Consider the following 15,291-nt stretch of genomic DNA (forward strand, 5'->3'; position numbering starts at 1 on the left):
GAACAGTGGCAAAATACTGTACACATATACCATCTATTGGTGGAAGTGATGGAGAGATAAATTTGGTTCACGTAAATACCCCTAGACCTGTATAAAAAGATTTTCATAGATGGTGCAAAGTTACCCTTCCAGGTGCAAAGTTACCCTTCAAGGTACAAAGTTACCCTTCCAGGTGCAAAGTTACCCTTCCAGGTACAAAGTTACCCTTCCAGGTGCAAAGTTACCCTTCCAGGTATAAAGTTACTCTTCCAGATGCAAAGTTACCCTTCCAGGTGCAAAGTTACCCTTCAAGGTGCAAAATTACCCTTCCAGGTACAAAGTTACCCTTCCAGGTACAAAGTTATCCTTCCAGGTACAAAGTCACCCTTCCAGGTGTAAAGTTACCCTTCCAGGTGCAAAGTTACCCTTCCAGGTGCAAAGTTACCCTTCCAGGTGCAAAGTTACCCTTCCAGGTACAAAGTTACCCTTCCAGGTGCAAAGTTACCCTTCCAGGTGCAAAGTTACCCTTCCAGGCACAAAGTTACCCTTCCAGGTGCAAAGTTACCCTTCCAGGTACAAAGTTACCCCATTTTACGATATTTTAATTTACATGCTTCGCTTTTACGTACTGTTTATGTCTAAGGAATAGGGCGAAGTTCGTTAATTATGGTTTATTTAACGACGCTCGCAACTTCCAAGGATATATCAGCGTCGCCGGTGTGCCGGAATTTTGTCCCGCAGGAGTTCTTTTACATACCAGTAAATCTACTGACTTCAGCCTGTCGCATTTAAGCACACTAAAATTCCATCGACTGGGCCGGGATCGAACCCGCAACCTCGAGCACAGAAGTCAAGCGTTATACCGACTGGGCTACCCAGGCGTAGTATCTTGATAGCTCCTCTCATGTTCGAACATTGCATGACACTAATCTGTGACAATGGTTGCATAAGTTAAGGTAACGGCCTATTCTTTTGTTGAACAATATGTTTCGAAAAATTTCATCCTTGAAAAAAAATGTTCTTATTTCGTCGGCTTGCACGCATACGTCAGCACATGGGGCCGACCTTATTTAGATAAAGAAAGTCACTTTTACGTATGTAAGGTAAGTAACAGCAGTCCCTTGCTTGACTGGTTAAAAAAATATAATTTAGTAACGCACGTACTGTATAGAAGAGAGTTACATTACAAGAGCAGGGAATAATCCTTATTCAGTGATCAAACAATACCACGTAGGAGAAAACGAGTGTTGGATTTGTTGTATCCTGTAAGTAAGAAATTTATCTTCAGTTTCGCTAAAACTCCTGACACTCCTCCTCCATTTTCTTTAACAACGAAAGGTTTACCTCCACCTATGAATAATTATCACTTAGTAATACATAATATTTCATGTAATGAATTAACAAATAATTATTGTAATTTCCCACATCTAACACCTTCCACACAAGTCAAATATTTAGGAATTATTATAGATCAGCATTTACGTTGGGATAAACAAATTGATTTTATGTGTACAAGTATAAGAAAGACAATTTATAAATTCATAAAACTTCGAAATTTTATCACTAAGGAGGCATTAAGAATAATATTTTTAGCTTTAGTACAATCATTAATACAGTATGGTGTAATAAATAGGGGTGGAATAGCATCATCTGTACTTAATCCATTAATTTTATTACACAGAAGATTAATAAAAATTTGTTAACCAAAAATATGGATTACCCAGATTTTAAAGTATTAAGAATTGAAGAAATTTATTATTTGGTTTACTAAGTTACTATCACAGAAATCAAATAAAATCTAATCGACATGAATATTGTACTCGAAGACAAAAGTCTACTTTCCCATTAATTGAGCCTAAATGTCATACAAGTGCAGCTCTTAAACATGGTGCTAGTTTCGGCCCAAGACTTTATAATAAAATTACAAACCATTTTCCAAATTTGAAATACTCGTTCACTCAGGGACAAAAAAAAACCGGACACTTCTATATTTGCTTGTATTTTGTTGCCAATTATTTCAAAATGAAACAAAACCAATTTAAACAAAATAATGTTTCATTTAGCACCTTATAGGCCTACGACAGCATTTGAAAAAAAAAAAAAACTCTGATGAGAAAATTTACAAAAAATTACAAAGGGCGTATAACTATGGCATCGTTTGGTCTAACTGTTTTTTCATTTTATGGTGCCTTAAACATTAAAAACTCTTTTTAGTAACGGGTATTACCCCCTCTGGCTTGAATAAGTGCATCCATACGTCTTGGCATGCTCTCAATTTGGTTAGCAATGTCTTCTTGAGGAATAAGTTCCCAGTTTTCGCCAAGTGCTCGCCTCAACTCTTGTAACGATTCTGGTCTCCGTCGTCTATTCTTAACACGCCGTCCCAGCATGTCCCACACGTGTTCAATTGGGTTCATGTCTGGACTCCTTGCTGGCCATGGAAGAACATGGATTCCCACTTCTTGGAGATAATCTCCGACCGCATGGGCAATATGCGGCCGTGCATTATCATGCATAAAAACAAAATTATCACCTACAAATTGGCCAAATGGCACAACATGATCAGCCAAACATTCATTTATATACCTATCAGCTGTTAGTCTTCCATTTTCAACAAAAACCAACTCTGTACGAGCATCCGTACACACTCCTGCCCAAACCATCACTCCACCACCTCCATACGGCACATTTTCGGAAATGCAACACTGTGAAAATCGTTCTCTCCTCCTTATCCAAACTCTTTCACATCCATCAAGTGAGCACAGATTGAAACGGGACTCATCGGTGAACAGAACACAGCTCCACTGTCCATTTCTCCAATCCCTATGATCATTTGCAAAACGCAGTCGTTCAACTCGATGCATCCTGAGAAGTCTGGGACCAGTTGCAGGTCTACTTGATATCAGTCCACTTGCTTTCAACCTCCTTCTAACTGTTTTGGCCGAAATTGGGCGTCCATGCATGTTAACAAATTGCTGGGCTACACTAGTAGCTGGCAGGTTGCGCTCCCTAAGAACTCTCAACACCATATACCTGTCTTCATTTGGATTTGTAGCTCTTGGACGACCCGAATCTGGTCTTCTGGTATATTCTAGGGTCACTCTATACCATTTTATGGCATCATGGGTTGTGCTTCTAGCCATATTCATAACATTTGCAATGTAACGTACACTGCGTCCATCATCGTAAAGGGCTACAGCTCGAGCCACATCTTCAGATCGCATCTTGTTTTAAGACAAATGTTACAACCCCACTTAAACTCAGAAAATGTAAAAATAAAGAAATAACGAATGATAACGATAATGAAGTACAAAATGGTTGAGACAAAATTGTTATAGATGAGACTCCGAAAGCAAAATTGGAATATTTGGTTGTAATGGCTTGTTTATAAAACACAAAAACAATCAGAAATGTATACACGTCTCCATAACAACAGATGGCTACCATAATATTGTATGAGAAGATAATGTTTTGCAAAATACCAGCAAATATTAAAGTGTCCGGTTTTTTTTGTCCCTGAGTGTATTTTAAAATTGAAGCTTTTAAAAAAGAAATTTATAAAATTGTTCATGATATAATATAACATTAATAAATGTATTTCTTTGCCTTTTATTTCTGTCGACTATATTCATGTTTTTATTGAATATCACTGGCTTCTGTCTGAGTGTCAATATATATTAAATGTGTTTTTTTCTCTTTTTCTCTTTCTTCTTTTTTTATTGCTCTTGTGTGTTATTTATTGGTTTGAATTAAGTTACTTACTGTATTTAGTAAACTGTCCTTGTAAATTTTATGTTATATTATTGGCTAAGACCACACCGTAGACGAGCCTGGCTCGTACGGTAGTGGCTAGAAACATTTTTGTTTATAAATTTAATTTGTACTCATTAGCTTGCTAGCAAGTTAAATAAATTAATTAATAAATTAAACATAACGACATTCAAGGACCAGAGTTGCTTATTCAGAGCACGTAGTCCACTGAACATTTGTACAACTACTGAATCATAAAAAATCATCTTTCGAAATTCGGGTTTGCATATTTTTAGGTGACTGAGAGTCCAAGAAGTACATGGAAATACGTAGTCTGTTATGAAATTAGTTTACAGGCCTAATATTATACTCACTAATGTTAATTTTTTGGAATACAATAACTGTATAAGCCACCGGTGTAGCTCAGTCGACTAACGCGCTTGTCTGCCGATCCCGAGTTGCGCTCGGGCGTGGGTTCGATTCCCGCTTGGGCTGATTACCTGGTTGGGCTTTCTCCGAGGTTTTCTGCAACCTTAAGGCGAATGTCAGGTAAGCTATGGCGAATCCTCGGCCTCATGTCGCCACATACCATCTCGCCATCACCAATCTCATCGATGCTAAATATCCTAGTGATACAGCGTCGTTAAATCAACCAGTATAAACGTCATAAACGAGTCTCAAACGCTGTTTTTGTACAACATTATAACAGAATTAAATAAAGACGATATCGATAAATGAGATATCAAATTAATTTCTAATCACTTACTCTGGAACGTTTATTCATATGGAGGCATTGAAGGAGGTAGGGTTTACAGTCCATCAAGAGGTGCAGGGACTAGCCACACAAGGAAGAGTTCGGCGAATTGATATCATTGCCATTAAGAACAACTCGGCATACATTCTCGATCCCACCATCAGATCTGAGACACACGCAGATCAACCGCATGAGGTGGACAGTGAAAAGAAAAGGATCTATGAACCAACAATCCCGTTCTATAAAGATAAATATAGCCTGTCCCACATTGATGTAATAGGTCTGATGGTGGGAGCACGAGGTACCATACCCTCCTTCTTTGCCAACAAATGTGAAAACCTGGGGATAACACATACTTTTATATTAATTATTTTTTCTGTTGATGATTTAATTGGAATATATGAGAAATAATTTATAGAATTAAATAGCATGAATATCAGCATTGTGAAAGAAATAGCCATTAGTGCCCTCAAAGGCTCGGTTCAGATATTGAGAAATCATTTGTATGGGAGTGATAATGGAAATTTCAAGTTATCTTAACCAATGGCTCTTGATTGGTTTAGATATCAATGCCAGTAAATCCGTACTATTATTTTTATTACCATTAAATACGAGAAAAATTCGTACCGGCACCGGGAATCGAACCCAGGACCTCTCAGCTGTGCGCGCTGAGTGCTCTTAACCAACTGAGCCATGCCGGGACATGATCCACGGCGCCGGCCGAACTCCTCTCGTAGTATTATGTTACAGCCTTACTACCTGCATTTAAGACGATACACGTCATATATATATATACAGGAGCGCATATTAAATGATTTTATGGCCATATTCAACAACAGTTTCTGAAAACTGTTAACATTAGGCCTATATATGTATCGAATATGAATGAGGTCTCGCCCACCTCATTGCATATTACATGACTAGTGTGAACTAGTCAGTTTGTTTTATTACCATTAAGTACGAGAAAAATTCTCGCGGTATATGGCATTCAAATCATTCTAACCTATCTGATGATATTTCTTTTCCCCCTTTCTTAACTGTAAATGAGCACAAACGTTACTTAGGTGTAAATTTTTCTGACATTTTGTATATTCGATTCCCTAACCGTTTCAAATGTATATCATTTTACCTTTTAGATGTGTTTCCAAATTATATGTAATACGCTTTGTCAGGTCTGGCATCCTTTTCATAAGGGAAGCTAAATTTATTATTATTATTATAAGTAAAAATCTTCAATTTTAATTGTAAACCGTTAATAAACTACCTACATAATGTGGTTATTAGAGGAGAAAAATTCTCTCCGGCGCCGGATATCGAACCCAGGTCCTTGGTCTGTAGGACCAGAAATTAATCTTTACGTAGATACCTACGTACTGTACATTCATCCTAAATCTGAAAACAATAATGGACCATTTAGAGCACTTTTGCATGGAATTTTTGTAAAAGTTCGGACATATTAAAGGTAATTCAAAAGTCAGTTCAAATTTTGAAATGTTATAAATATTATAATATCTGAGATAGAAAATAGAAATATCAATGTGTCGGGCAACTAATGGTGTGATTCATTTACATTTTATTAGGTCACAACATCAGGAACGTCGGTTTTTTTTTTTTTTTTTTTTTTTTTTTTGCGTTTTGTCGATTTTAATTATTTCCTTTAGATTGGCAATGAAATTTAGAGGATCCTGTGCTTATATGCAAATAATATAATTTAGAGGATCCTGTGCTTATATGCAAATAATATAATATGGAGGCGATAAAGTTTGAAGTTAGAGTCCTTCAAAAGCACTAATGGAAACAAGAGCATAAAGCTGCCAGGCACGAAAATTATGTGGAGTCGAGGACGAAGGTGTCGTTAGTGAGTGTGTAGCATAACACTGGTACTAACGTTTCAATAGTAGAGAAGGAGACATTAAATATGTATAACGTCCTGGAACATCTAAAGTATGGTATATTGACAATACAAGCAGAGTTCTGGACGAAAATCACACAAAAAAAATACTCTTAGGTTGTCAGAAAAATTTGGTGGTTCAAAAGATATAATTATTATACAAAAGTTCTAGATCTGTAACTCATCAACTGACACCCGAACAGGCTCAACGCAAAGTGGGTGTCTATCGTCAGCTTATCGTTTATTTCACAGATGATAGATCTACAGGAAGAATTGTTACATGTTATGAAAAATGGGTATATTTCCGCAATCCTGGCACCTCGAAACAATGGTTCGATCCCCTTCAGCTTGCCAAAGTCATCGTTAAACAAAATAGATTCGACCCCAAGTAATGTTATTTGTGTCTGGTGGAATTTTGAAGATGTGATTCACTGGGAGTTTGTTTCAAACGGACGTACAGTCGATTGAATCTTTATTCTCAATTACTAGAATGAGTTCGTTAAGTTTTAAGAGAGAGGTACGCGGCATTAGTTAATAGAAATAGAATTATCTTCCAACAGGACAACGCGAGATCCCTTACCTCTCGAACAACCATGGAAAAAATCAGGGAATTTTAAGGAATCGAACTGCTACCACACCCAGCATGTAGCCCTAATCTTACGCCTTCAGATTACCATTTGTTTCGATTCATAGTCCACTTCCTGTGTGGAATAAACTTCCAAAATTTGGAAGCCGTTGAAATAAATATCACCAAATTCTTTGCATCACAAATCAGAAACTGGTACCGTCCAGGGATTGCAAACCTCGCTGAAAGGTGCCTCAAGAGCATAGAATATAATGGCTTTACTTTGAAGATTAGATTAATTTCTTGTCACAACAACTCTAAAAATAAATTTTTCCTCCAGAACCGACATTACTTATGAAACAACATCTGTATTACATTCTAACCATATAGACTTAAGGCTCATTCACAATGAAAATTAAACATAACGTAAGCGTTAACTTAAGAATATAAACGTTACGGTAAAATCAAGAAGTCATACCATCATTACGATGGAACATAAACATAACCGCAAACATACCTGGTAACCATGGAAACATAACAACGACGCCATTTCCTCATATTCTGTCGTATACTTAAGCGCTCCACGATTGTGTTCTGTTTGCAAATCACGTAAGCATAAGCATGAAAGTTTGGAGTTTGCAAACTTTTATGTTAACGTCTTACGGTAATGTTTATGTCAATACTCATGTGAATCATTGTGAAGGATCCCATTTGGTAGCCTGGGCGCAAACTTCTGTGTTTATGTTACGGTTATGTTTAATTTTCATTGTGAATGGGCCTTTAGATCTACTTGTCAAGGAAGCAAGTGTATTCCTGACACAGCAGGCCAAACCGTGTAAGTGGCCCTTTAGAGTGCTTCCCAGTGGCGGCTCGTGATAAAATATTACGCGTGTTCACAATTTTGTGTTCCAAAACCGAAGAGAATTTGAATTCATACGTTTAATATGAAATGTCATGATTCCAATGTTTCACTATCGACAAAAATCATGTATAAATTCAAAATATATAATAATAATAACAATAATAATAATAATAATAATAATAATAATAATAACAACAACAACAACAACAATAATAATAATAATAATAATAATAATAATAATAATAATAATAATGAAACCCAATCTTTTTATTTCCAATTTTTCCTAGTAAGTCAGTTTACCCAGTTCTTTATGTTCAAAATTGCTTGAACAGATTCATTGTTTATGTTTGTTAAAAACTAATACATAGCCTACCACCATACCGTTATTTAAAAAAGCGTGTGTTGTGTAATATATTTTGGTTCAAAACACACTGATACACTATAGCTTATACCACTACTGTAATCCCATTCCCATAGATTGATTACTATAAATACATGCTAGTTAGTAAATATTATTCTTAAATATTATATTATTATATATATTGGCTTAAATTCATACTACTATCACAGTCTGCCAGCACGTGTTTGAAAGCTACGCTATGCTCTTATGCTAACACTAAACTATAGTAATTCACAAACTAAACTCTCGCAGCAGCACTGTACACAGAGCCACACAAAGTAAACGTTCCAACAGTGAGAAATGCTGACACCTACAGGGCTAAAAATTCCCTGTCTCGAAATATTGCAAGTGAAAGATAGGCATCGATGCACCTGACATCTGTAGGGTAGATTCAATGTTCACTTAACCCTTTGTACTCATGACGAGTCATAAGCAGCCAGCTAAATACAAGTTTGTCCCGCGCATGCGTGTAATTCCTGTAACCTCCTTGCAAAGAGCACGGCTTAAAGGTGAACGCACGTTGCCAAGTTTACATAAGTTCATGCAAGATGCGGGAAGTTTAAAATACACGATTCTGATATTATACATCCCCCTCCACGTCAATACGGTATTAAATAATAAAAGTAGCCGTGCTTCAATGGAAACAAGGTGTTCACGTGCTCTTGTGCTCTTATTGACGCACCGTCACAGATGCTTCCCATATTGTTCTGAGGATGTAACCAGTTTACAGTTCACTTTTGACTGTTCATCAAGACACAATCACGAAGGAGGTGTAAAATCTATCATCAGCCTCTATGGGAAGTAAACTCAATGTAATATTAGAAAATTTGAAGAAGAAAAAAATAAATTATGTTTTGTTCGTGAAACAAGTTATGACAGGAAAGTTATACTAAAATCCTTATATTTACAACATAATATTACCTAATTATTTGCTGTCTCCGGAATCTACCGACTTACTAGCTTGGCTTTATTGAAAGAAATAGAGAGAATCCACTTTATACAAAGAAATTTAGATTCAATTTGACGGAAACTTTACGGAATTCAGCCCTCTTTCTCTTCATACAAATTTTAAGACAACTTAGGAAAACTAGCGATAAACAAAAGGACAACTTTTAAAGTTTCGAGGTAGATAAATAATGTCATTAACATAAATTACACCATCAGACCTTGAGCGATTTTCCAACAGACCAGTTTAGCCTTGGTATCAACTTTACCGTAGCTCCCACCATACATATATTCAGAAATGTTCCATTATTTATCATTGCGGTATGGTAAGACCGAAGTCACCGAAGTGTTAAGAATAACAGCTGCAGTAAACTTAACTTATCTGCCGGGTGAGTAGTCATATAGGCTAATTTCCCTTTCTTAAAGATAGGAGAGCATGATATTGTTTGATGCGCCATGTAGGTAGGTTATAAAAATATTGCGTACATGGTCTCACTACTATAGGCTAGGCTACAGTCTGATCCGTTTGGATATGGATAATATGAATTTATTATTATAAAGCTATTATAATAGTAGGAAAAATTTCTTGCTGGTTATATGGCTCAACTTAGTAACCGTAGAACACTTCATTCGCTCTCTCTTTTGTTTCGAGTTCTCCACACTTCTACTTCAAATTACCTTCGTTCCCGGTTTAACTACTTATCCTCCAGTCAAAATCTAAACACCAGGTCACAGGAGAGCCAAATCCTAGCAATTCCTGCCCATAGAACATCCCACTATTCATCCTCTTTTACTGTCTCAGTTCCCCGTGAATGGAATTCTCTACCTCAGAAGATTAGGGGCTGCCAGACAATAACCACTTTCAAGAAAAGGCTAAACGATTTCTTACGGGCGCAGTCAAATTGAAATTATACTTGTGATCGAGCTTAATAATTTTATTTAATTTAGATATGACTATCATTACTATTATTATTATTATTATTATTATTATTATTATTATTATTACATAATTATTTTATTGGTGTTGTGAAGACGAAAAGAATTGGCATTGTATTATATTAATTATGTATTATATTGTCTTGTATTTGTAGTATTGTATTGCTTTGAATTGTATTGTATTGTATTAATTATGTTATATTCATAGTATTGTAGTAATTTTTTATCATACTGGTTGAGTGGAAGAGAAGGCCGAATGGCCTTAACTCTGCCACTTAAAATAAACCATTATTATTATTATTATTATTATTATTATTATTATTATTATTATTATTATATTACGATTAAAAGATGGAAGTTTCCATATATGACAATTAACAATGCATAATCTGAAAGGACAAATGAAAATCGTAGATGTTTAAAATGGATACTGCAAATCAACAGCGGGCACAATGTGTTCTTTGGTATGCTAAATTTGAGAGTGTTAAAAGAGTTCAAAGGGAATTTCGACGTGATTATGGTGTGCGTAATGTACCTAAATACGATTCCATAATGTTGTGGTATAGAACATTTGAAGAAACAGGTTCTGTGTTAAAAAAAAAACATGCAGGAGGTCGCAGGCGAAACTCAGTATGAGAAGCAGCTATCTCTTGGCTTGGCTCCCAAACTCCCCAGATCTAACCCCTCCTGACATCTTTGTGTGGGGTTTGTTAAAGACATTGTCTATTCACAGAAACCCAGGAACATTGAAGATCTGAGAGTAAAAATTACTCAAGCTTTTCAACAAATCACCCCTCTTATGTTACAACGGACATGGATTGAATTGCATCACCGTTATGAGTTGTGCAGGGTGCGCAATGGGGGTCATGTTGAGCTCTGAGGAATCTCCCATCTTTCAGTGTTGTATGCACAAAGTTTCAACAAATAAAGTTCAGTAGTAAATGTTTGACGGTGTTTTTATTTTGTCCGTTCCCAAACGGATCACCCTGTATTATTAACAGACTGGAACCTATGGGATGGAATGAAATTTACGGGAGGAAGGCACTATGGCCCAGCACTGCGACCTGTTACGATCCATTGCACTAACCCTCAAGCTAGACGCATTCCAAAACTACACCGGCTGACTATACTAAGGTTTGCTGTGTACCCAGGTTTCGAGTAGGCAACTCCCTCGTCCCTAGACCAGCCCCCTCCGTGCGTCGCCAGCCGGCGTTCGGGGAATCCTATGAAATGATGACGAAATGGAGAAATGGTGACGGAATTATGTATATCCCTAATATGAGGAAAAACGGGAGAATCCCGAGAAAAACCCCAACTGCGACCTTGTCCGCCACGAGTGTCACTATGGATTTTTCAATGGAAAATCTCAGACCTGACCGGGACTCGATCCCGAGACGCCTGCGTGACAGGCCGGAGGTCTGACTACTCTACCACCGCAGGGGACCGAAATCTAAATAGAAGTACATTATTTTTCGACGAAGCTGGAGGGGATCTAGGCCAATATAAACCGAAAATTTTATACATCTTCATTACACAACTTTTAACACTGTATCACTTCGGAATATGTATGGTAAGACTTTCCTGTGTTAAATTTCAACGTACCTCGTTTACATGTTTCGACCTATTTATGGGTCACCTTCAGAACTGGTCGTAGTTGGTTTTGGCGCCACTTGTTGTTTCCTGTGAGGGTGTGTTCCTGTGGTATAGTGTAGAGTCAAAGAGTATGTGTGTTTTGAAGTTGAGTTGTGTGTTGAGAATTTCGTTGGGGTATATTTTTGTGTGTCACTAGAACAATATGAAATATACAGACACACAAAAACACACCCCAACGAAATTCTCAACACACAACTCAACTTCAAAACACACACACTCTTTGACTCTACACTATACCACAGGAACACACCCTCACAGGAAACAGAACAAATGGCGCCAAGATCAACAACGACCAGTTCTGAAGATGACCCATAAATAGGTCGAAACATGTAAACAAGGTACGTTAGAATTTAACACAAGAAAGTCTTGCCATACATATTCCGAAAATTTTACTTTACTATTATAGTTCACAAGTCATAACCAGGACGCGGATTTTGATTACCTAAAAACATTCCTAAAAGTGACCTATAATATGACCAAAAAATTTTAGAAAACGACCTAAAATGCCGAAAAAAATGATCTAAAAGTAAACAATCCTACACATAAATAGTAAAAATCCTACCTCAAATGAAATTAAAAGTTGTCCTTTCCATTGCAATAGATGACAGTGTACACCCGAAGATTCTTGAATGTGAATGAGAAAATTGTTATAGCTACAATTAGAAGCTTCTTTCCACATTTTGCACAGTTTAAGCCAGCGTTTCTCAAACTTTTCTGAAGTGCGGACCACTTTTTTAAGTCAGAACAGTTCCGCGGACTACCTTACTCTTGTTCCCTTCGAAAGCAAATTTATCATTTATGTAGCATATTTTAATATCAATATACTTACATTTTAATGTAGAAATAATTAATTAGAATTAATTTAATTCAATTAATTTTATATCAATATTAACTAACTAAATTAATGTTAGTAGAAGAAAATTCCTTATATCGTCATCTGCAAAAAGAGAAATAAAAAAATTAATACAGAAACATGCCCGATTTTCAACAAGTAAAGATGCAATTTTGCATGTTCTATTATTAGTGTACGACGTACAGACGTGACCATTTCAATGTGCAAACTATTAAGAAAGTCATAAACACATGAAAAGTTCGGTACTTTGGTCCTGTTATAAATTCGGGTAGTCCCTAGTTGGGTTACAGGCACGGCGCCAGATGTGCAGGGAAAAGATAGGCGAGAAACACCACGTTCATAGTAAATTCCTCTTTTTTTTCGCTCAGAGTACAGTGGGAAGTCGATAGACCGGTAGGGTAAATAAATTTTATAAAATTTCAGTACTGGTGAAAAAGTGAAAGGCGATTGCCATGTATCATTTACAAACTCTGAGATTTTCAGCTATGGTGTGATACGAAATTGGTTTGAATTTTATTTTTCTTCTGTCTTTTTTGAAGGACCACAAGGGCAGACCTCGAGGACCACAGGTGGTCCGCGGACCATAGTTTGAGAAACGCTGGTTTAAGCTATCAAACTTGGTGGTTCAAACTGGATTAGCGATTAAACTTAGAAAGACAGCTAGGCTGTTTTTAATCTAGGTAAAGATTATTATTTCTTTTTTGTTCTACAGAATATATCTGTTATGGTAACTATTAACCTGTTTTCGTTTGCGCCACAGTTCAAACTCAAGGAAAGTTGAAAGATAGTTAAACTAGTATTGAAAATATGGCCTTTAACATTAGTACGAAAAGTATTTTAACATTATTTTTAACAGTTCATGCCAATAATTGTTTCCCCACCACATCTCATACGCCAGCAATCGTAATCAATGAATAAGGCATTCGATACACACATACGTCATCAACTTTTTTGTCGATTGCAATAATATTAATTATTACTGATTTGGAAGAATAATACTGTAGAAATAATTAATTAACTTTTTTGCTCTCTTTCCGTGTTGCTTAACATTTAAGTTATGATTGGACGCACAGTTATGTAAGCAAGGACAAAACAATTTTTCAAAGACATAGATATGAAAATTGTTACCTTCACAACTCGTGATAAGTATTCCAGTTTTCGTAGTTGTTACGAAACAAATAATAGAGAAAGAAATGTAGGATCAAACAGGGCGAACATACAGTAAAAAAAGTCGGGCTAATTTGATACAGGCTTAAAAATGTACTGAAGACTCGGTTTGAAAGTATTTAAAACTGCGATTATGGAAGTACATTTTAAGGAGCAATATTAAACAAATTAAAAAAAAAACATTATCAGCCTCAGAAGCGTATTAAAAAAAAGGCAGCTTTGTCTCTTACAAAAATATGATGTGATGATTGGTTACTTTTGTTATTGCAGTTGAATGAATAAAGATGGGATGTCTTTTTTATTTCCCCTTTTACTCAGAATAGTGTCAGTTTAACTTTTCTCTAAAGAAAAGCTCTGAATGTTGAGCAGTCTAACAGTAATTTTATTATTGTGTTAACAAGGAGGGCTATTATGATACACCAGAAGGGCTATTATTACATTATGTTTACTACGAAACAAATTGACCATGTTGATCAATTTTCTAACTTAAAGTAAGTTATTCCCTCTTGAGGTGTATTTCATAATTTCTCAGCTCTTGAGGGATGTTTGAATTGAGGTGTTGAAACCTACAATACAGTAGGCCTTTATGTTAAAAAATTATATGTGTATATATATATTTTTACTTATTTACCTAACAATTTTAGTTTAATAATTAATAAATTGTTACCTCCTTATCGGACTGTTACTTACTTACTTACTTACTGGCTTTTAAGGAACCCGCAGGTTCATTGCCGCCCTCGCATAAGCCCGCCATTCATCCCTATCCTGAGCAAGATTAATCCAGTCTCTATCATCATATCCCACCTCCCTCAAATCCATTTTAATATTATCTTCCCATCTACGTCTCGGCCTCCTCAAAGGTCTTTTTCCCACCGGCCTCCCAACTAACACTCTATATGCATTTCTTGATTCGCCCATATGTGCTACATGCCCTGCCCATCTCAAACGTCTGGATTTAATGATCCTAATTATGTCAGGTGAAGAATACAATGCGTGCAGCTCTGCGTTGTGTAACTTTCTCCATTCTCCTGTAACTTCAACCCTCTTAGCCCCAAATATTTTCCTAAGAACCTTATTCTCAAACATCCTTAATCTCCGTTCCTCTCTCAAAGTGAGAGTCCAAGTTTCACAACTATACAGAACAACCGGTAATATAACTGTTTTATAAATTCTAACTTTCCGATTTTTTGACAGCAGACTAGATGACAAAAGCCAACAGTAATTTTATTATTGTGCTAACAAGGAGGGCTATTATTATATTATCCATTTTGAATCTTTGAATCCATTTTAAATATTTAACACGAGTAAGTCCACTAGTTCATCAATTAATTATTACATTATGTTTACTACGAAACAAATTGACCATGTTCATCAATTTTCTAACTTAAAGTAAGTTATTCCCACTTGAGATGTATTTTATAATTTCTCAGCTCTTGAGGGATGTTTGAATTGAGGTGTTGAAACCTACAATACAGTAGGCCTTTATGTTAAAAAATTATATTACTACTGTTACCAACATGATTATGAAAAAAATAG

At 36.1% G+C, this 15,291-nt stretch overlaps 1 protein-coding gene across 3 annotated transcripts in view; it reads left to right on the forward strand.

The window, feature by feature from the left end:
* The first annotated feature begins 1,086 nt into the window (after positions 1 to 1,086).
* Positions 1,087 to 15,291, forward strand: part of LOC138715821 (very long chain fatty acid elongase 4-like) — a 52,895-nt gene continuing 38,690 nt past the window's right edge. The window contains exon 1 of one of the 3 annotated variants that reach the window (XM_069848932.1): positions 1,087 to 1,244. The gene's annotated coding sequence lies outside the window, so the exon portion shown is untranslated. Of the gene's footprint in view, positions 1,245 to 9,468; positions 9,536 to 15,291 lie in introns of those variants that run through there. The other 2 variants (XM_069848922.1, XM_069848931.1) reach the window with 2 other exon arrangements.

This window comes from Periplaneta americana, chromosome 2 (genome assembly GCF_040183065.1).
Source record: "Periplaneta americana isolate PAMFEO1 chromosome 2, P.americana_PAMFEO1_priV1, whole genome shotgun sequence".
Lineage (NCBI taxonomy): Eukaryota > Metazoa > Arthropoda > Insecta > Blattodea > Blattidae > Periplaneta > Periplaneta americana.